This window comes from Pinus tabuliformis, chromosome 1_1 (genome assembly GCF_031772625.1).
Source record: "Pinus tabuliformis cultivar Carrire ecotype Pingquan chromosome 1_1, CPIR1, whole genome shotgun sequence".
Lineage (NCBI taxonomy): Eukaryota > Viridiplantae > Streptophyta > Pinopsida > Pinales > Pinaceae > Pinus > Pinus tabuliformis.
The window spans coordinates 951,979,412-952,004,305 of record NC_142297.1 but is presented as its reverse complement, the minus strand read 5'-3'; positions in this window follow the sequence as shown (position 1 = coordinate 952,004,305).

Below are 24,894 nucleotides of genomic sequence, written 5' to 3'. Positions count from 1 at the left end.
CTACCTAGGAGGAGCACATCTCACATTTGATGCAGGTGATGGAGACATTAAAGAAGCACCAACTACTAGCAAATATCAAGAAGTGTGAGTTTGCACAATAGTCTTTGGTGTATCTGTGGTATGTGACAAATGGAGGAGGGCTAAAAATAGATCCTACCAAGATGGAAGCCATCATGAAGTGGATAGTTCCTACTAATGTTTTTGAGGGCATGAGTTTCATTGGGGAAACACAATACTTGAGGAAGTTCATATCCTCATTTTCAACAGTATCAACACCACTCCACGCCACAATAATAAGTTGCAATTATAGTGGGGAAAGGGTTGGCAACGGGCCTTTGAGGAGTGTTTATGGTGTTGGACCCACCAACATCCGGGGATCTCCCCAGTATGAAGTCCCAACTAGACCTCACACCGTTTGGTGTAGGAGTCCCATCTGGTACGATGGGTCCATTTCCATTATCTTAAAGATATGCTTTAGCTCTTGCTTGTTAACACGTGAGAGTGGTCTACTTTGTATTCAAACAGTGAAGTTCATGGGCCTGGTGAGTGCTAGTGTTACTTGTGTCAAGGTTCTTTCACAGAAGAGAGAGAGGGTGGGAGTGAGTCTCATGTCAGATGGGAGGAAGTTCCAACTCTGTCAGAGACAAACAACACAATAGTACATGCACAGCTTCCCGAAGAGTAATCCACACAGATGCGATAGTCACAACACACAAAGAAAGATAGCACATACAACACCCAGCGGGCAATCCGCGCGATTGCGCCAGTCATTATAGAAATTTTACGTGAAAGGTTATGTCTAATGTCTGGGAGGTAAAGAACACGGGCATGATAGCGTTAACAACTTATACAACACATTTTCATAAATATATGTATTAGAATAGTTGAATGAGTTCAATTGTTTAACACAGGTTAAAGAAACATGTATTACAAGTGTTCAAGATTAATTCTTACAAAAAATTACAATACATGTGTGAAAACGTGTTGGCATGTGAGCAGGCTTCTAAATTAAGTGAAAGTTCCAAGACACATCGATACACCATACATCACTAACCTCGTGGGCGGGGCGTTGGAGCCACTACTCGCTCCTCAAAGAAAAGATTACAGACTCTCAAGGCTATGTGGGAGGAACCAAGGTGAAAAAGTGTTTTGCATGTACAAATGAGGCGGTATTTATAGCCAAGGGTGAAACTAGCCCTTGCAACTATTTGAATTCCCTCATGACTATTTGACTCTCATGAATTTTCAGATTACATGACTCTTCAGATTACGAGTGGGTCTCTTTGACTTCCACTTTACATTACATTCATTAACAACAGTATGGCCCACAGTAGTGATGTGGCCAACATGACTCATGACATGACTCGACATGACAGTGCTGGTATGTTCATGTTGTTGCTAGTGTGCATGTCGAGTTGCAGTGTTGTTGAGTGATGGATGTCTTCTTGGTGTATCGCAGCTTTGCCTCTGCATGGAAAGGTGTGAGGAGTCCTCGATGGTCATTGGGCTCACTTGATGTTACATCTACACATTGTTCCTTCGTTTGTACTTTGGCATGCTTGACATGTTTGTCCATTCGCCAAAATATGTCCTTACATGTTCGTCCATTCGTCTACCTGCGAACACATCTTTACATGTTCATTCATTCGCGAAATTGTCTCCTCGCATGCTTCGTTCGTTCATTTGTTCGCGAACGTATCCTTTTGTGTGTGCTATCCTTATTCATCCCACTCGTCATCGCATCATGTTTTTCCATGTACCTATATTTGCAATCACTCATGACAAGACAACATCAAATCCATAAACCTCCTAGTCTACCATGATGCATGACCGTTCGCTTTTGGATGCAGGTAACTAGGAGAGAGGACAAGGTTGTGAAATGGTGCAAGGCAAGTTTCGAGTTGGGATGCGAGCTCCAGGCACTGCTGGTGAAAATTACACATTAGTCATTGGGAGACGGAGATGGACAATCTGGATTAGTAGTGACTGTCCGCAGGATTTGGCTCGTCTAGAGGTTAGATCTGCGCAATTTCTGGGGTGAAGTAGTTTGGGCAACAGAGGACCTTGGCAACAAAAACTGTGCAATTCCTGGAGGGAGTAGGTTGCGGGCTTCAGGATGTTGGGCAGCAAAAACTGCGCAATTCCTAGAGGGAGCTAGCAATGGGCTGCGGGATGGCTTGGCAGCAAAAACTACGCAATTCCTGAAGGGAGCTGGCAACAGGATGCGTGGTTTGCTGGAGACAAAAACTATGCAATTTCTAGGAGGCTAACCTGCTGAGCAACTCTGCATAGTTTCTAAGTTGAGCGGGATGTTGGGCTGCTGAGGGGCTTGCTCAAAATTCTGCGTAGCTTTCTAGGTGAGCATCCGACTGGCTTACTGGTGACTAGCTGGATAAACTACGCAATACTAGAGGGGAGACAGGGACAGACACTCGATTTCTATCCAACCTGTCTGCATAGTTTTCTTAGTCAGCAGAGCGGGCAAGGTCTGCATCTTCTGTGCAATTTTTTAGGGGAGTGAGTATCGGGCTAACTGCCTAGTCAAACTCTCTAGTTGTCCAGCAGGAGGGTTGGTTGATCAACTTGCAGTTAGCGCAGATTGAAATGGCTTGTTGGACACTTCTGCATTGTTCTAGGTAATACTTGGTCAATTCGATTGCAATGTGTAGGTACGGCTGTTAGAGGGTGATCTAGTCATCATAACTTCAACAAAATGACTAAGTGTGTGAGCGATTGAATTTGTGCATACGCAAACATTGCAAACACACACTCAACATAAATTGACAACAAGACACCTCAAACTATTAAGACAACATATGCTCAACATGACTGACTGACGATGCGAGCGACAAGCGTGGCGCTTGTGATGAACGACCATGACGACGCTTGCGCGACAATGCATACAACATTATGTGTTATTGCAAAAGAGGTCTCAAGCATGACATATCAATCAACATGTGGAAGACGACAGTTGGTCGAACAAGTGAAAAGAACCAAGACATGTAAAAAAAACACATGAGATTACTTTTCGTGTTTTCACACATGCATGTTACTGAGGACAAGATGATATGACAATGACAAGAAGTCCTGCAAACTCAACTAAGAGGCGTACTTCGGAATATGTTCTTTACTTACCATACTTACTCTCAAGATGATCATGCATCTGGCGGAGTTCACATTTGGTCCTGATATTTTCCATTACCTGGTTCCTTGGTCCTTCTCCTCAACTCCTTGGAAGCGATTTCAGCATGTCACCTTTTCCTATAGTCACTAAGAGGTAGATCTGCATGATTTCAGTGGACAGTGATTGCTGCTGGAATGGGGCCCTGGGAGGCCCATTTGTGTAGTTTCTACATGCAAGACAAACATTACAACTTGGTCAATACTGCGTAGTTTTGAGGCTCAAGGCACTGCTGCGGGACAAGGGTCCTAGGAGGACATCTCTGCGCAATTTCTAAGCATAGTGTAGGATGGGGCCTCTATGGGCTTTTGGGTTTCAGCAGGCAAGGGAGGTTGGTGTCTATATGCACTGTGGGGTTTTAACAGACAAGGGAAGAAGCTTGATTGTTGCAGAAGCAAAGCGCACAGTTTCGGGAAGATGGATGAGGCTAGGTTTCTTGGGAAAATGGCTAAGTGTGAGATTAGTGAAACATATGCAAACATTGATAGGACTTGACTGTGATCGCACACATGCACTTAGTGACACAACGTAGACCATCCAAAATACATAAGACATACTTTTCTTGATGCAATAACCTTCGTGACATGAGTGCATGAGGTGAGTGTGAAACATGTCTATGTGATGACAATCACTCATACGCACACAATTCCCTTGAAGCAAGACAACATTCCCTTTACATGACAAACAACAACCCCTATGCCCAAATATGACACATGCTACATGAAGATGAGAACACGGACAACTCTTAAGATCAAGGGGGGAGCTTGAAATCATCAGCTTACCAACAAGCGACCAAGGATAATCAATCACAGGATCCGAGGTAGGCCTCAAAATTTTTATGCGAGCCAAAATTTTGGAGGGTGGATGTAATAGCTACAACACTTGGTGACACACTAGTAGAATTCCATCTTTTTTAATGGACATTGTTTTGTGAAAACTGAGTCTAACCCTTCCAGAAGTATTGTTCGATTCTTTGATCATCGTGGTTTCCACACTAGCTTGATTGAAATATGTAGTCCCAACCATTCTCTTGATCGGTCAGCACACATTCCAAGCTAGGTCAACTTAGTTTTTTTGATTGGGGATAAGGGGTATATTGGTGCACCAGTAATATGACAGTCAAAGTTTAAGTTTCATCTCTGGTGTTCCTCTACTGCCAGCAAGCCTGGAGAGTACCCCAGCGGAGTCATGCAAGCACACAAGCATTGCTCCACTACTAGCGAGCATGGTCAGTACCATGGTGGAGTTACTTGCATCACCTCTCTACACATGAAGCCTTTCTCTTCTTTCGCCTTATTCATTTTTTCGGAATTTTCATATTTTCATTTTTCATTTTTCATTTTTCAAACAACTGTGCGTAAGCACTTATTTTTTTCAGAGGTGGAAGAGAGATCCCGACTTATTAGAGAAGAAGAGGTTGTTCCCTCATAGACGTATGTTATGTATACCTCTGATATACTTGTTAAGGTTTTCCCCCCTCACCTTACTCTACTTGACTGAGATGACAAGGGTTAATCCAAAACAAATGACTAGAGTAGGTGGTGCTAGTTAGAGCACAAGCGTTGTGTTTTCACCAAGACTCAATATGAACAGAACGTATTTTTCATCAAGGCATCATCGACTGAAGACAACATGTTCTTCATAAGAGAGAGGACAACAGATAACCAAATATTAATAGTTTTACAAGTCCTCTTAGATTCTCCTGGCTTGTCTCGAGAGACAAACATGGTTTCACAAGAGGCTAAACTACATGTACAAGCAAGCGAAGAAAGAAAAAGCAAAAAAAAAACATAAGTAAAGCAAAGGAAAAACAGGTAAGCAAAGCAAGCAAGCAAGCAAACATGCAAACTAGAATGCAAAGAAAAGCAAAGCAAGGAAGCAAACCCTACTCCTACTCCTATGCTAAACAATGCATGGGCCTACTTATGTGAAGTGATACTTCCAATGCAGCCACCGACGCATTGGTCAACCCATGTTGGTGAAGGTGTGGTTCGCGAACAGCACAGTCACGCAAACCAGCAAACATGAAAGATATAACGATGAAGACAAACACACTCCGGGCTTAAGTGCGTCCACAGAAAAGAAATGAGTGAAAGTGCATGGCATGCACTCTGTGGACTTGCCATGGTGTTGTGATATACTGTGTGCACATGTTAAGCATACACATTCTCTTGGCTGTGACATGAAAGCAAACATGAGAAAGGTAGACCACTTACGTTGCGCAAGTGTGCTTGCTATGTAAGATTCCTCCAATGCAAGAGCGATGGGATCATGTGATTCGAGTGGAAGGAACGAAATGTGGGTGTTTGGTTGGTCTTCAATGCAAATCATAGAGTGATGAGGAGTCTTGCGTGTTTCAACAATTTCCTGATTGGAAGTGAAACCAACCTCAAGACAACAAGAGCCTAACATAACCATTAGCTCAGGCTGAAGTGCCTCGACAATCTGCGAGGTTTCAACTTCGTTGATAGGTAGATCATCGAAGACCAATGGCCTAGATATCTTAACAACGAGTGAATCAAAAACGTGATTGAATGAAGAAGTATAGAGATCACGACAGCCACGATCCGAAAATTCGGGATGTTCATCGGCATCCTCATGATTTGATGAATCGTGCAGAGGGGTAGGTGAGAAGCAAGGATGTTCACCCTCTATGTTTTCAGAAATGATAGACAACAGATTGGATGGATTTTCAGAGGAAGACGTGTCCTCTCCGTAATGTAACGACAGACTGACATCCGATGTGTCAAGTGAATGATTGGAAGTAGAAACATTCGAACATGGGTTTTCACAGGGGAAATCAATAGTGACAGAATCACAAGGGATGTTAGGATAAAGTGGATGAGGCGTGGCTGGAAGGGAGTCATCCTTCACTGCAGGTTCTTCTATAGATTCTCGCACACACTCATCATGAATGATGGCGGAGGTTGGCTACACAATACCAAATCCATCAACAACTTGATCCTCGTTCACAACAATTGTGGAGTCCGAAACGGAAGAAAACAAGATATTACAATCCATAGGATCATTGGAACGCGAGGATGGAGGTTGAGGGAACGAATCCACGTGACAACCTGCAAGATTTCAAGCCAAATATGCGCAAGTATCAAGAACAGGTGGGGTGGAAGGATGTGACAGTTCAACAAATGTGTGTGAATGTTCTCCCACATCACTCTGCAGTGGTGAAGTTGTTCGATGAGGTGAAGGCGGACAATCACTTGTGACAACAACTATGCCTGCCTATGATTGTGCAACTCCATCACCGAAGTATGTTAAGCAGGATTCGAGTGATTTCAAGAATTGCAGATTTTCAGATATGTAAATAAGATACTCAAATCTTCCATCCAGAAATTCCCAATCTATTCTATCTTTAGGAAATCGGTATGCAAGATTACAAAAGCGTGTGTGCAATTTTTCAATGAATTCAATGGGTGCTTTCCGTAATTCTAGAATTTATTTATTCAATGCTTTACTGTCAAAATGATTGAAAGCATGGTTTATCTCTATGACCAGATGAGAAAGAGAATGAATATATTTTTTAGGCAGCGTGGCACACTAGTGCATTGGGTGCCCTTGAAGTGTGTATGTGAACAACGCGCAGGTTATGTAATCTTCAGAAAATTGATGTCTTTCACATGAGCCTACAATGCCGACCACATACCTAACCAAGGCTAGGTAGCCTTTGACATCGTATTTGTATGTGACAAGTTATCCCATAACTCTTTCGAGAATACGAAGTCATTTCCAAAATACATACACTCCAGAAGAGAAACTCTGTAGTTAGTCATGATAAATATGAAGAGATTCAAAATAAATGTGAGGGCTCAGCTTGTCATCTGGCCCTCCTTCTAATGCCAATATGTTGACGGTGTTGGACCCACCAACATCAAGGGATCTCCCCGATATGAAGTCCCAACTAGTCCTCATATAATTTGGTGTAGGATTCCCATCCGGTACGATAGCCCAGTTGCCATTATCTTAAAGATATGCATTAGCTCTTGCTTGTCAGCACGTGAGAGTGGTCTGCTTTGTCTTCGAACAACGGAGTTCGTGCGCCTGGTGAGTGTTAGTGTTACTTGTGTCAAGGTTCTTTCACAACAGAGAGAGAGGGTGGGAGTGAGTCTCGGGTCAGATGGGAGGAATTCCCAACTCTATTAGAGACACACAACATAACAGGGCATGCACAAATTTCGGAAGATTAATCCACATGGATGTGGCAATCACAAAACACAAAGGAAGATAGCACGTAAAACACTGAGTGGGCAGTCCGCGTGAGTGCGACAGTCGCCATAGCAGGTTTACGTGAAAGGTTATGTCTAATGTCTGGGAGGTAACCAACACGGGCAGGACAACATTAACAACTTACACAACACATTTTCATAAATATATGTATTAGAACAACTGAATGAGTTCAATTGTTTAACACATGTTAAAGCAACATGTATTACAAGTGTTCAAGATTAATTCTTACAAACAGTTACAACACGTGTGTGAAAATATTTTGGCCTATGAGCAGGCTTCTAAATTAAGCGAAATTTCCAAGACACATCGATACACCATACATCACTAACCCCATGGGCGAGGCGTTGGAGCCACTACTCACTCCTTAAAGAAAATATTACAGACTCTTAAGGCTATATGGGAGGAGCCAAGGTGAAAAAGTGATTTGCATGTTCAAATGAGCGTGTATTTAGAGCCAAGCTTGAAACTGGCCCTTGTGACTGTTCGAATTCCCTCATGACTATTTGACTCTCATGACTTTTCAGATTACAGGACTCTTTAGATTACGAGTGGGTCTCTTGGACTTCCACTTTACATTACATTCATTGACAATAATATGGCCCACAATAGTGATGTGGCCGACATGACTCATGACACGACTCGACATGGCAATGCTGGTATGTTCATGTTGTTGTTAGTGTGCATGTCGAGCTGCAGTGTTGTTTAGTGATGGATTTCTTCTTGGTGTATTGTAGCTTCACCTCTGCATGGCAAGGTGTGTGGAGTCCTTGATGGTCATTGGGTTCGCTTGATGTTGCATGTGCACATTGTTCCTTTGTTTGTACTTTGGCATGCTTGACATGTTTGTTCGTTAGCGAAAATATGTCCTCACATGTTCGTCTGTCCTCGGACACATCTTCGTATGTTTGTCCATTCATGAAACTGTCTCCTCACATGCTTCGTTCGTTCGTCTGTTCACAAACACATCCTTTTGCATGTACTCTCCTTATTCATCCCATTCGTTGTCGTGTCGTGTTTGTTCATGTACATGTATCTGTAATCACTCATGATGAGATGACATAAAATCCAGAAACCTCCTAGTCTACCATGATGCATGATCGTTCGCTTTTAGATGCAGGTGACCAAGAGAGAGGACATGACTGCGAAACTGCGTGAGGCAAGTTTTGAGCTGGGATGCGAGCTCCGAGCACTGCTGGTGAAAATTGCGCAGAGGTCACTAGGAGATTGAGATGGATAATCTAGATCAACAGTGACTGTCTATGGGATCTGGCTCATTTGGAGGGCAGATCTACACAATTTCTAGGGTGAAGTAGTTTGTGCAGCAAAGGGCCTTGGGAAAAAAACTACGCAATTCCTAGAGGGAGTAGGTTGCAGGCTTTAGGAGCATGGGTAGAAAAAACTGCGCAATTCTTGGAGGGAGAAAATTGCAAGCTTCAGGAGGCTAGGTAGAAAAAACTGTGCAATTCCTACAGGGAGCTAGCAATGAGCTGCGGGATGGATTGGCAACAAAAACTACGCAATTCCTGGAGGGAGCTGGTAGCGGGATGCGGGGTTTGTTGGAGACAAAAATTGTGCAATCGCTAGGAGGTTGAATTGTTGAACACCTCTGCACAGTTTCTGAGCTGAGCGAGATGTTGGGCCGCTGAGGAGCTTACTCAGAAATCTGCGTAGTTTTCTGGGTGAGCGAGATGAAATGATCATATGTTAAATTGAAGTAGAATTGATTAATGCCAACAATGAATTGAATGTTAACTTAAAGTGCTTTAATCGTGAGAACTGTTTGAAAGGAAATACTTCACGACAGATGAGAAACATAAGAAAGATGTAAACATAAGTGAAAATCAACAAAGACATAGCGATATCAGACAACAAGATTGACTACGGAGTTCGTTCCTAATGGACTACGTATCCGGGTCTGCTTTCAAGATGGGTGACCGCTTTATTACAATTAAATCTGAGGAGGTCGATTACACAGCAAATTAACCAGATTGATTGTGCACACAGGCACTTCTGGTCATTGTCACAAGAAGCTCTCTGAATTAGCTTTCTAACCCCTGTCACGGCTCCCAATTCTGACACTGAATGCTCCTGTTACACTGAAAACAAAATAGCCTATATCCTCCAGAATCTGCATACAAAACTCAAAACCACTCTTCCCTCTCTTCAAAGCACCAATTTGGCTTTATAGCCCTCCAGATACACTCTAACTCCTTCATGCTGAGTTTAGGAGTGAATAGGATGAATTTAGGGTTCATATCCTTCAGTCTTGTCATTGAATGACACCTAGTGATAGGTTTACATGGTGTTTTGTATTAAAATAGCCCAAAACTCAACTAAAAACTCAAAATACCAAAGTTCAGTTCTCTGAACCGTTGACGGTCAACAAACTGTGCGCTGATCAAGCAAAGGTCATGTGACTAGGTGGCCTGCCTTGACGGTCGTCTAACAAACTACCACCTGTGTGGTTTCCTCCAGTAGTTCTGATTGACAGTGCAGTCTGACGGTTCATGTGACAACTACCTCCAGTAGTTGCGGTGAACTGTCAACCATCTCCAACACAGTCACGGTCTTCCCCATGCGGTAAGTATGTTCACATGCTCTGATGCGTCACAATCTCCACCACGGTTAGAGCTTGCCTGCCATGGTTAGAGACTGTCCGTCTGTTTGTTCACATGTCCTATGGTTCCGACGCAGCTAACTGTTGTGGTTAGGGAACTGTGGCATGAATATAACACATTGCTTTGTATTAAAGCCCGAAAGGGGTTTTTTAGACTTAGGAAACACATGTTTAATGCATGGTTTAGGTTTTTAGGTATAGGTTAGGGTTTTAGGTGTTAGGGTTTGTCATTATGTTTGTAGCATAGGTTTTAGCAATGATTTAGGATTAGACTTCATCACTTGCTTTTAAAAAAACCCATTTGCGACATTTGTCACAATGTGACAGAAACCCCACATGACGATACCCATGAACCAAAACACTGAATCGACACTGGATAAAAATGAAGATTGAACGCTGACGACGAACACTGAACCTGTGCAACTGATTTGACGAGATCCTCCTGGATCAATCCTCTCCACTTGAAAGCTTTTGGACCACAAAAGTTTGACTTAAACAAATAGTAGATGAGGGTAGATCTCCCTCACTCTCCATCTTGTCCGAAAGATGTACCAATACATTCGATCAATCGCTTGAAAGTGATGACCCTGATGATGTTAATCATGGCATCCTCTGAATTTGTGACCTATTCCATCCATCTGCAGTATGTACAACTTGCGAAGATGGTCAAACAACCTGTTATGAACATGGAAATTGACTTCTTTCCATGAAGTACCATGAATTAGTGATTCATAAACATCTTTGAAAACAGTCTCTGCAGAATATTGTTCAATACTATTGACATGTACTAACAATCTATTTTGCAGAATAACAGAAACATTCAAAGACATTTTGGACATCATACCAGCTACTTGATTTGATATACTTTCTTGATTCTTGAGTACTAAGTGAACTTGCTGCAATAAACTCATCAAACTGTAAGGTGAAAACTGTTGCAACTTAGTTTGATTTTGAAAGTATTGAAATGTCAGATGATTTATTTGAATCATTGTTTCTTCATTCATTAAATGATGTTTCCATTGATTAGCACTTTCTCCTAATGCATAATTTTCCCTTAGATGTATTGGATACTTTGGTACTGCTTTAGAAAAGGCTTTGATATGAAAACAAATGGGCTTCCTCTCCACTTGAAAAGAGGCTTCAAAACTGTTTGAAACATGAAATGGTGATACAATACAAGAGAAATATAATACTGACTTTCCCCAATACTGACCCGCATCCCTGTAACTGATAACTTCCAAACTTGGACTGAATTGATTCATTCTGCCATTAGGAAGAGGATATTTGGACATCAACTGTAACTCATGTTGTATTCCATGCTTATGAGTAAGATGTTTGGGTTCTTTAAATAGAATTGGAAAAGTTTCTACCTCTTCGATCAAACTATCTTTAAACTGGGACTCATAACTTAAACAAACATAATGATTCTTATGTTGTTCCTTTACACACATGATTATAAATCTCTTATTTGAACTTATTAATCGCTTCATCTGATTAGCAACAACTAAATTCAAGTGAGTTTTACTTTTATGTACGCTGATAATAAATTCAACCTCATCTTTCTTAAGGTGGTATTTATTCTCTCCCCTATAAAATATTGCATCACGATCATAAAGATAAGGACTTCCTAAGGCAACTCCACATATGTCTACTAGAACCACATCTAATTCCACTTCATCAATGTAATTAGTTGTAATGGAAAATTTTAACTGACACTGCTTTGTGACATTTATCTGAGTTGATTTATTCAGCCAACCTAATGGGTAAGGTCTTGGATGATTCCGTGTCTCCAACCCCAAGTTCTTAACTAAAAATTCAGATATTAAATTTGCATGCGATCCACTTGCAAACATTGTATCTATATTTGTGTGCTTAGAATTTATCCTTATGTTAAATAGTTCAACTCTTTTATCCTCATTTGAAGGATTTATGTTTGATGAAGATGCAATAGTATTCGAACTTGAACTAGTGTCAGAAGTTTCACCTGTCAAAACTATTGCAATTATCCTCCTTTCATCACCTAAATCAGAGCCTAGATCTTGATGGATTGCTGCATTTGCTTTCTTTTCATCCTTTTCCTTAAGGAACTTCTTTGGCTTAAGTTCGGGATGAAGTTTCCAACACCTAGATTCATCATGACCGATTCTCTGGCAATGAGAACAAGTAGGTCTTTCCTTCTGAGTTGTCGTTGATTTCTTTCTCTTCGAATTGTTCTTCCCCTTATTGTCATTGGAATCCTTGATTTCCAAATCTTTAGATGATTGTGGTGAAAACCTGAATGGTTTTCCACCTAATTCAATATGTATGGCTTGAACACACCCTTCATCAAAATCATCAGGATTAAACATCAATAATGTATGCTGTAAATATGAATGTAAATTGCCGATGTATTTTAATAAAATTTCACGTGTATCCAATGAAATACCAAATGCCAATGCTTTCTTTCTGAACTCCTAAGTAAACTGTTGAACACTCTACCCTTTACCATTCCTTAAATGTTGCCAATCAATAACAACTTGTTGTATGTATCCTAAAGGATATAATTGTTTCCTAAGAGCTTTTAAAAAATTAGACCATGAAGCGATGACTTTACCTTTTCGCTTTGCTTCTATCTGAGTTTTACTTTCCCGCCAGATTAAAGTTGTTCCCCCCATTCTAAGTGTAGCTAACTGAATTTTCGTTTTATCATCAAAAATGTTCTGAATACAACAATACACTTCTAACTGCTTAATCCAGTTATCTAAATTTTCAAGATTCATTTCGCCATCATAAATAGGTAACTCAAATTTTACATCAAGTTTCAAAAGAGATGTTTTCTTAGGTTTCTTTTCTGTTTTAGATTCTGCACTGGAAGAAGAAGAAGATGATGATGATGATGGAGATGATGGAGGTGAAGGAGGTTTATTAGCCTTGCCTTTACCTTTGTGATTCTTCGATGTCTTTGAAGAAGAAGTTGCATCTCTTGCCTTCTTATCTTCATAGAGTTCTCCCAACATCTACTGCATGCTTAAGAATGCTCGCTGAAACTGGTCCTCGCTTATCTTAGTTTCAGGATTTTCACCTGCATCAAATCCTGTCATGGTCAACTTATGAGCGACTCTTCACTTTCCAATCTCTGGATCAATCTCCTCGAGTGTTCCTTCTCCACATTGTGACTTTGACCTGGTTAACATTCACTGGAAAAATTCTACAAACGCAACCTGCTCTGATACCAAATTATATGATCTAAAATGATCATATGTTAAACTGAAGTAGAATTTATTAATGACAATAGTGAACTAAATGTTAACTTAAAGTGATTTAATCGTGAGAACTATTTGAAAGGAAATACTTTACGACAGATGAGAAACATAAGCAAGATGTAAACAGAAGTGAAAAGCAGCAAAAACACAGTGATACCAGACAGCAAGATTGATTACAGAGTTCGTCCCTAATGGACTACGTCTCCAAGTCTGCTTTCAAGGTGGGTGACTGCTTTATTAGGATTGAATCCGAGGAGGTCAATTACACAACAAATTAACCACATCTCTGATGCAGTCACGGTCTTTCCCATGCAATAAGTTTGTTCACATGCTCTAATGTGTTACAATATCTGCCACAGATATAGCCTTCTCGCCATGGTTAGAGACTATCCGTCGGTTTGTTCACATGTCCTACGGTTTCGACGCAGCTAACTGCTGTGGTTAGGGAACTGTGGCATGAATATAGCACTTTGCTTTGTATTAAAGCCCGAAAGGGGTTTTCAGACTTAGAAAACACATGTTTAATGCATGGTCTACATTTTTAGGTATAGGTTATGGTTTTAGGTGTTAGGGTTTGTCATTATGTTTGTAGCATAGGTTTTAGCAATGATTTAGGATTAGACTTCATCACTTGATTTTAAAAAAACCCATTTGCAACATTTCTCACACTATGACAGAAACCCCACATGACGATACCCATGAACCAAAACAATGAATCGACACTAGATACAAATGAAGATTGAATGCTGAAGACGAACACTGAACCTGTGCAATTGATCTGACAAGATCCTTCTGGATCAATGAGAAGCAGGTCGGCTTACTGGTGATTGGATGGAAAAGTTGCGCAATCCTGGAGGGGAGAGAGGGATAGACACTCGGTTTCTGTCCAGCTTTTCTACGCAGTTTTCTGAATCAGCGGAGCGGGCAAGGTTTGCAGCTTTTGTGCAATTTTTTAAGGGAGTGAGTCCCAGGGTGACTGCCCGGTCAAACTCTCCAGTTGTCCAGCAGGAGGGTTGGATGATCAACTTGCAGTTAGTGTAGATTGAAATGGCTTGTTGGACAATTCTGCGTTGTTCTGGGTGACAGTCGGTCAATTCAATTGCAAGGTGGAGGTCCGGCTATTAGAGGGTGATTAAGTCGTCAGAACTTCAGCAAAATGACTAAGTGTGTGAGTGAGTGAATGTGTACATATGCGAACATTGCAAACACACACTCAACACAACTTGACAACAAGACGCCTCAAACCATCAATACAACATGATTGATCGACGGTGCAAGTGACAAGCGCAACGCTTGTGATGGATCATTGAACAACCGCGATGACGCTTGCGCGACAGTGCATACAACATTGTGTGTGAGTGTGATAGATGTGTACATGGTGAACACAACTCAAACACAACCTTCAACATCACCAGGATGAGGTCGCAAGCATGACATATCAATCAACATGCGGAAGACGACAATTGGTCGAACAAGTGAAAAGAAGCAAGACATGTAGAAGAAACACATGAGATGACTTTTCACGTTTTCACACATGCATGTTACTGAGGACAGGATGATATGACAATGACAAGTAGTCATGCAAACTCAACTAAGAGGCATACTTTGGAAGATGTTATTTACTTACCATACTTACCCTCAAGATGATCATGCATCTGGCGGAGTTCGCATGCGGTCCTGATCTTTTCCATTACCCAGTTCCTTGGTCCTTCTCCTCAACTCCTTGGAAGCGATTTCAACATGTCACCTTTTCCTATAGTCACTGAAAGGTATATCTACATGATTTTAGCAGTGACTGTTGCTGGAATGGGGCCTTGGGAGGCTCTTCTGCACAGTTTCTGCATGCAAGAAAAACAAGACAACTTGGACAATACTGCGCAGTTTTGAGGCTCAAGGCACTGCTGCGGGATAGGGGTCCTGGGAGGACACCTCTGCGTAATTTCTGAGTGCAGTGCAGGCTAGGGCCTCTATGGGCTATGGGGTTTTAGCAGGCAAGGGAGGTTGGTGTCTATGCACACTGCGGGGTTTCAGTAGACAAGGGAGGAAGCTTGATGGTTGCAAAATCAAAGCACACAGTTCCGGGAAGCTAGATGAGGCTAGGTTGCTTAGGAAAATGGCTAAGTGTGAGATTAGTGAAACATATGCAAACATTGATAGGACTTGATTGTGATCACACACAGACACTTAGTGACACAACGTAGACCATCCAGAATACATAAGACATACTTTGCTTGATGCAACAACCTTCGTGACATGAGTGCGTGAGGTGAGTGTGAAACATGTCTATGTGATGAAAATCACTCATATGCACACAATTCCCTTGAAGCAAGAAAACATTCCCTTTACATGACAAACAACAACCCCTATGCCCAAATATGACACATGCTACATGAAGATGAGAACACGAACAACTCTTAAGATCAAGGAGGGGAGCTTGAAATCATCAGCTTACCAACAAGCGACCAAGGATAATCGATTGCAGGATCCGAGATAGGCTCCAAAATTTTTATGCGAGCCAAAATTTTGGAGGGTGGTTGTAGCCACTACAACAAGGAGTTAAAGAAGAAGATAAATCAAGCACCAATTATATCTTTATCGAACTTGAAGTAGCCCTCTAAAGTGGAGATAGATGTGACTAGGTATGTTATGGGAGATATCCTGATGCATGCAAGTAATCTTGTATGCTACCATTTTGAACTATTTCATGGGGAAGATATTAATTACCCTACCTACGGAAAGGATCTATATTCCCTGATGCAAGCCATGAAGAAGTGGAAACAAATATTTGATGGGAAAGGAGATTTTAAACCACATGGATCACCAAATACTACAATACATGTAGGCCCAAAGTAAGCTACGAAAAACCTAGGCATTACAAATGGATGGGGTTTCTACAACAGTTTCATTTAGTGATCAAGCGTAAGAGAGGAAAAACAAACAAATTGGCCGACATGCTTTCAAGGCCACCCACATTAATGATCATATATTTCGGAACTCTGATGCACAAGCATCCATTCACCCATGATGCATATAGAGAGGCATATTCAAAGGATGAGGACTTTAAAGAGATGTTTCAAAAGTTGTAGAGCCAGAGTCATGTTCACGATGATGACAACACCAATGCCTACATTATTTAGGATGGGTTACCCTATAAGCTGGATAAGTTATTTGTTCTTAAAGGTTAGTGATTGCAGCTAATTAGAGATGCTGACACCTCCATTGTTGTGGGGAAATTTTGTGTGGGGAAGACAGTGGACAACCTGTAGAGGTATGTTTATTGGACCAAGATCTAAGAGAAGGTAGGTAGGTACATAAGAGGATGCATGCTTTGTTGTACCAAAAATCCTAGTAACATGAAATATGGTTTATATCATTCCTTAATTGTACCCACTCATCCTTGGGAAAGAATTTCCATGGACTTTGTAGGAGGTTTACCAACAACTAGGAAGGGACCTGACTACTAGTTCGTGTGAGTTTACAGGTTCAACAAGATGTGTGTTATGATGCCCTGTAAAATTACCATTTGTGGGAAAGAAGAAGCAAACTTGTTCTTTGGATAGGTCTAGGTGCACTTTGGGACACCAACGAGCATCATTCCAAATAGGGACACAAGATTTCTTAGTGCATCCTGGACTACATTGTGGGAGAAGATGGACATGAAGTTAAAGAGGTCTACAAAATTCCATCCACAAACAAATGGGTAGATAGAAGTAGTAAACAGGAATACCTAAGATGAAAATATGATATATATACAACCCCATTATAATATAGCAGCCCACACTTCTACTAATAAGTCTCCATTTGAAACTTGTTTTGGATATTTTCCACCTTCACCTTTTGATATTGCATATGGTTAGTAAGGAGGAGTGAGGGAGGATCTTATAGGGGATGCCTTAAGGGTAGAAAAAATTGTTGAGAAGATTGGGAAATCCATATACAGGTACATGAGACACTAAATAAGTCAAGCGAAAAATATAATGTCAAGCATGATCAACATATAACAGAGAAGTCCTTCAAGGTGGAAAATAGAGTATGGTTATAGTTGTACAAGGAGCGACTACAAGGTCCTAGAAATAAAATCAATGTTCTATGATATGGTACCTTTAATATACTAGAAAAGGTGGGATAGAATGCTTATAAACTTAGTCTACCCCATACATGTGTATCTAGTTAACAGTGAATGTAGATAATTTCACACTCTATGATCCTTCCATGCTAGATTAGAAATACGAACAGGTCATGTTGGACACCTAATCCTCTAAGGGTTGGTGTGGAAGCTGAACAACCAAAGGGATTCCAAGGGACCACTTGGAATATGAAACCAAGGGTCGCTCCTATGTATTATAAATATGTATCATATTTGTGAATACGATATACAATTCAATGTTTATCATTCATTTATGCCTCCGCCGTGTATGTGTTTAACATGGTATCAGATCCAACCCTTTTTTAGTTTCCTCCTCTTGTAACACCCTTTTGCCATTTCTGCAATCTTTCCCATTTCTGCAATTTGTCATATTCTTTCCGTTGAACATTGCAATACATGAACCTCTCCGCAAACCCTAACATGGTTTTCTTCTCAACGCTGCTCCCACCTAGTATTGACCTCGGCCCCTTGGCCTCTCCCCTCAATCTCGCTCCCATACGTGGCCCGAACGAATTTGAGTGCTTGGCCTCGTTCTGGTGATGGCGCCGCCCAGACATGGTGTATGATGCATGGTTTGTTGGAGGTGCATTCACCATCAAATGACTGGAGGACTCTGCATTGAATATGTTGGTCGGAATGGTATCATTCAATGTTTATCATTCATATTCTGCCTCCGCCATGTATTTGTTTAACATGGTATCAGAGTAGGTGGTATCATTCCCTACTCATATTTGAGCCACTTGTTTTGTGGCCTCTCTATGCATGTTAGTTCTGCAATCAGTTCTTCATTTCATGAATGTTTTCTTAGTTGAATTCCAGCTATGATCTCTGTCATGTAACTGCCATTTTCTCTTCTCCTACAAACCAATAGAAGTTGTGCACTCTTTCTCCATTCCACATTCAAACAAATAGATTACATCCCCAAGAATTTACTCTCTAGTCCCACGCAGAGCAGTTTTAAAACATGGAAAGCAATAGGCGTAGAAGAATATCTGAGGATTTAATCCATATCGTAGAGATTTGAGGAAATTAAGTTAGAGAGAGTATCCTCCACCACTATGAACCAAATCCCAAGCTCTCTAAGGGATATCTATGCATTGAATGGTGTGTATGGCTACGACAAAGGGTGAATTCTTGAAACTTCGCCAAGAACCGTGGTGAACGATGCCCAAAGTGAATGTTGGGAACATGACTGTGTTTGATTAAATGTCATGGGAACCATTAAAGATCTACACAAGACGAAACGTTACATCCTTTGCTGCAACTAGACCGCTCGATCATCAAAAAAATTTCTAAGAGGATGAAAGGTCAAAAGACAATTCGATCTATGCTCTCTTGGGTTTGATATATGAAGGTTTTAAATTTGGCCTGTATTTCTACCTGAAATTTTGGAGGTTTCAAATGTTGTAGATACAATTGAAGGAATGAACGCAACTCAAAGGTTGTCCAGGATTGACATAATGAGGAGAAAGTATTCAATCGACTCCTTTGATTCAAAATCTAGTTCTGCCAATAAATTTGCTCTGCACTAAACGTTTTGAGATTTCTTGCTATATACAGTATTTGGAATGGTATATATTAAATTGAACATTGCGAATTAAAAGTGGCGTTGGTGTTGATTCATCTTCATTTGACTCAACTTCTCTTCCAATTGAAATTTATATGGGCATTGAAACAAGTGTAATCTTCGGTGTTGAATGGAGTATGTTGTTGAAACAATGCGTTCCATCCCAATGATGGTTAGAGGGTTGATATAGCATCCCAAATGTTAGACAATGAGCAGCCAATTGTTGTGAGTCAAATATTTTTTCTCAGATATTTTGGTTGTGCATACACAGTTGAGTAAATAGAAAAATATCAACCTATTTTATGTTGATTTTATTGATACTTGTCTCTAAGTACTGTTGAGCCTATTTTGTGTTTCTCTCCACAAGTTCCTTGAATCCTCGAGGAGTCAACATTATTCAAGGCTATGATTTTATGTTATGGTGTTGGTGTTTCCAAGAATCTACACATTGATATGGTACAAGAAGTTTCATTCTGGTTCGTACGGTGATTATGAAGCAGCAAGATGAATCATTGTGGTTATGCATACCTTATGAAAAATGACTTTGTATGCTCCAAAGGTTCACGATTTATTCTCTCCATGTTTAATTTTTGTATCTCACTAAATGAGTGCATTGGTTTTTTAAAAAAAATGGCTATGATGTTATAATGCTTCTCCGACTTGTAATATTGTCAACCGCTTTGGGGGTTGTGCTTCTAAGAGCCTCTAGATTTTCTTTCCCTTAAATTCCATTTGTTAACAAAATTATCTGACTTCCTTCCAGGATGAATATTTTCTCTCCAACCTCTTAATTCTTTATAGGCTACCACTGTCACAACATAATAGGAGGGTTTATTATATTCAGGTTCTAGATGCTTAACATAATTTTGTACTGCACTGTGAACCTCCACTTCATCGGTTTTGTCTGAATTTATACTCAGCACAACATTTTGTCTTCATACAAAATGGAATTGAGGTGCAGCATTGTGGAATACAGTCACACGAGGCACATCCACCTTCTGAATCTTTAACCAACGGTTTGGAATGTAGACCGAAGTTCCCACCACCTTACCATCGGTGTTGCACAAACAGTTTGATGTGTTGGCATTGGTATGTCCCTTCATCTCCTTTAAAACTTTGGCATATGTGTTGATTGGAGGTTTGCAATTGAAGGTGAGTTGAATCTCTGTGTTGAATGAAGTGAGCAGCGAGATAAATAAGTTGAATTTGTGTTGTGTTGTTTCTCTACGATGAGTTCATAGATGTATGTGCATTGAGTTGATGCATTGAAACTGTTGTGCACTAAACCATGTTGAATACCATAAACTGTGGTACATTAACTCAACTAAATTGATGCTATGTGCATCCATATTGTTGTATGTTAACTTGTTTTTGAAGACAATGTGGTATATGTCCGTTCATCTCTTCACATATGCATTGATAACTCGAAGAATATTCCAAATATTGACATCTTGAAGATTAGTATAATATCTTGAAAACGAAAAAAAAAAAAGGAAGTTGCGATGGATTTTTCATCGGGAAGATGGTGGATTTACCAAACTACCAAGAAAATTTTTGAGGTTTTTAAATGGCTCAAATTGACATTGTATTAGAATTACTGAAAACTCTAATCAGGTCCACTACTGATAGCACAGTTAAAATTAGCAAAGCCTCTCTTTCATACATTCAGACTTGTCTGCAAAATGCATAAGACAAAATTCATTTTTTGCAGCTTGAATCACAACTACCACAAGAGGAGTTACAGAAGTATAGTCATGATTCTGAACTTGTCTTTGTTCGGGACAATTATTTATTTGAGACACACTTCCAGCAACAAACAAAAATTGATCAGATCATTGAGCCCCTCTCAGGAGCAATTGTACATGCAGATGCAGAAATTTAGTATGCATTTCCCAAGTCGGTCATCAGACCTTGGGAAGAGCTTGTCCATAACAAGCACATAACCGGTCTTGGATATGAAAATGAGGTTTCCTTTCATATTCCAAATTACTCAAAGCCCATCCAGTTTCAGAGTGTTGGATTTCTTCATGACAATTCATCTTCAGCTATTCCATATTATGCTCCTCTTTCACAACAACAACAATAGATTGTGAAATGCCAACATTGTAAAAGAGTTGGCCATATGAAAGATCATTGTTTTTATCTTCATCCATGTAATCATTGTCATAAAACCAGTCATTCTTCAAACAGATGCTTAAAAAACAAACCTCCTGTAAGAACAAAGATTCATCTTGGATGGATCGCTTCTTGGAAATGGGCTTCAACAGCCAAGAAGATATTTCAGTCATATGTCAGAACTTGTTCTAGAGTATTGAACAATCTTACAGTTGATTTCTCTCCATTGTCTCACCTTGTATCTGACAAGGGGGAAAGTGATGGTCATCTACAAGTTTCAAAACCACATCAAGAGAGCCTGATCCACAATATGCCATACTTGATTGAGAGTTGTAGGTAGAGATAGAGATGCCCCTGAGCATGCCATTGGTTGGTGGTCAGCCTTAAACCATCACAGGTTGAGACCTCCATTTTTAGGTTGAGGTTCTCCCTTTTTATGTGGGGTGAGACCTCCCTTTAAAGGTTGAAGGTTTCCCTCTTCAAAACATGAGGATCACTTCCTCCAGCAAAAGACTTCAGTGTCATGCCAAATTTGGAAGAGTTCCAGGAATTTCACTAAGCGTTCCAGTGTTGGTGTTCATCCGTAAACCACCCCCTTATACCAACATTTTAGAGAGAACATTCATCCTAGTGCTTCCATGCATTTTTTCACATTTTGTATTACAACTCTCTTCTTGGACTCATACATACCCCTTCAGATTAAGAGGGGGAATGTTGGACACCTAATCCTCTAAGGGTTGGTGTGGAAGTTGAACAACCAAAGGGAGTCTATGGGACCAATTGGAATATGAAACCAAGGGTCACTTCTATGTATTATAAATATGTATCATTGTGAATAAGATACACAATCCAATGTTTATCATCCATATTCTGCCTCCGCCATGTATGTGTTTAACACATTTTGCAGAGGATTTGGCACTAGATGTTCCAGGAGAGTTGACATAGGATAAAAATTTTCAAAATAGGTTTAGAACTACAATACATGGGCAGCATTAAATTTAGTATATTTGATTAAAAGGGAAACTTCTAGGCAAAGTTAAATGGTACACCTGAGAGAAGGTGGAGGTAAATTTTCCTCACTTCATTTAGTAGAATATTTTTGGGACCAAAATCCTCCCAAAATGGGTATGTGTGATCTATATTGGATCATTATATTTTTTATAACCCATATCGATGATTTTAGAGTAGAAAAAGTGGAGGAATAAACTCATAAGACCATTTTTACCAGTGGAACCTAATTTGGAAAATTGTGGTCTGAAAAATTACAGGGGTAGTTTGAGGCATTAAAATGATTTTTTTTGGGTAAAACTTTTCCACTTTAATGCAAAATATATTTTCTCTATTCTACATAGAGAAAAATTTCTAACGGTACAATAAACACCTCAATCAAAGTCCGTATGATAAAAAATTTCCACTCGGAAGTTGACCTTTTTTTTTAGACCACCATAATTCGAGAGTATGCCACATCAGCCTCCATTACTCAAGGAAAAGGGACTAGCCACGTGATCATGATGAAGAAGACTCTAGAATAGTTATATCATAGCTCTAGTTAAGAGTTGAAGGAGTGAAACCTAACGACTGGTAGGCTATCAGGTTGTGTTATAGCTGGTCCACTAGTAGGAGAATGGGTTCCATTTCTTTTTAGTGCATTTTGTTCCATAAATGAGAAAAGTAGTTGAGAGGGATAGGTAGAGAGCACGCTGAGAGGATTTGTGCACTATACTATCCCATGGGCCATAGATCTTACTTCTTTTCACTTTCAGCCATTCTTTATTCAAAAAAATAGAGCAGAGTGGCATCACCTTCCGTCTAGGTTTTCTCCTGAAAGTGTTTCCTAGGATATATCTTGTGTCAATTATGGTTTGTGAGTTTGTATTTTGACGATCACGATTTTATGCATAATTATAATTTACATTCATACATAATGAATAATAATTTACAGATCCATAAATCTAAAGAGATAAACTCCCATAGTGTAGATTTTGGATTTTTAAGTATAATTTATCAGATCTTTTGTGGTGAACTATCAAGTGGAATATCCACGACAATTTATGAATCATTAGTTGATGTAGAAGCGGCAACTAGTCAACACACAGGTGGAAGAGACATGCATGATAAATAGCAGGATTGATGAAGTGACATACTTAGGTGGCAATACATGGCACTCATTTTCTCCTTTTTGGATGACAAGTAGCAGTAGCAGATCATGACACGTGGTAGAGATATGAAGTGGCAATGGGTCCTAACTAATGTCAAGCTAGGCATTAGATTCATTTTTTATTGACCGCCAGAGTGTGAAACAACAATGGTGGATCCCATACTAGGGTAGCGGGAACCACATGCTTTATTTATAAGAGGTTTTGTAAAATAGGCCGGTATCTGGTATGACTTGGCAATGGTGGGTCCCTACTAGGGTATTGGGCACCATATGATATATGGTATAAACAATGAAAAGGATAGGATAGTATCCAGTGTGATGTGGTAGTGCTATGACGTGGAAAAGATATGACATGTCATCACATGAATGATAGGTGCAGATTTGATGATGTAGCAGTAGAAGCGAGTGACAAATGGTAGGTAGAAATAGAGTTTTTAGCCATCCAACAGGGCTTTGGAAAGTGACACATGATAAATGACATGACATATGAACTACATGGAAAACAATGCTTATTCCATGGTGGTTTGACATTGCAGACCCAAAGGTATGGGGACTCTTGCCAGGATCGAATTTGGTAAAGTTTTCATGTGTAATTGTTTTTCGTTGAAAGGATGAAAAGATGTGGTTGTGGTTCATGTGCAACTTTAATATACTAGAGTATCGGGGTACCAAGAGTGCAAAACAAGATTTGAGATCTCTTATATGTGATGTCCTAGTGTGACATAGAAATTAGTATCAAGACTAGATTATGGATAATGATGTGAAAAGTTCGTCAATCAATAGGATCAAGGTATCAGTGTACTAAAATGGACGAGAAGTTAGAGTTCTCAGGTATGTAGTATTCCACTCTGATGGGGAAAATGTTGTTAATTGTAGAAAAGTATGTTATTTGATTATCCATATACATATTTCCTTTATTATACTGGTATTGGGATGCTTGATATTGGACTATATTGGGTCTTTGGTATTCAGTATGGAGACAAGGTTCTATCATGTCATGATTTTTCACAAAGGCTAAGGTCACAATGTAAGGTCATGGGTGCTTAATGGCTTAGAACTTGGAGTTAAAGTGTTATAAAAATATCTGGGTATCTGGGAATCTAGGTGTTAAAGAGTGTCTTTTTTAAGAAGGGGCCTAGATTACAGATTTTTTGGATGATCATTTAAGACATGGTCCCAACACTTGGTCACAAAACTAGCTTGACGGTTTAGCCCCTGGCGATGAGAAGCTATAAAAAATTAGCATCTGGGTCACCTAGATATTTGTCCCTCCCTTGGCATTTGTTTTTGGGGTACCAAATTACATAAGGCCATGGTTTTTGGGTGTCCCTAGTTTTAGCCTAAGAAGGGGATCCAAGGCACATTATTCACCTTGCTTACATCTCCATGAGGTGCCAACCCAAATCCATATTCTTGTTATAAATAACTCAAATCGAGAGAGTTAGCTAAGTGAAGTAACTGGATGTAATGTGATAGAGCAGTGATTTGAGGTAGAGAGTAAGTGCAAAGAAGACTAAAGTATGTGGGATGAACACGAAGAAATATGAAGGTGAAGTCTGACAAAGTTGTGAAATTTGTGCGAGGAAGTGGTCCAAATAGAGTGCCTAAGGGTGTTATGAAGTTTG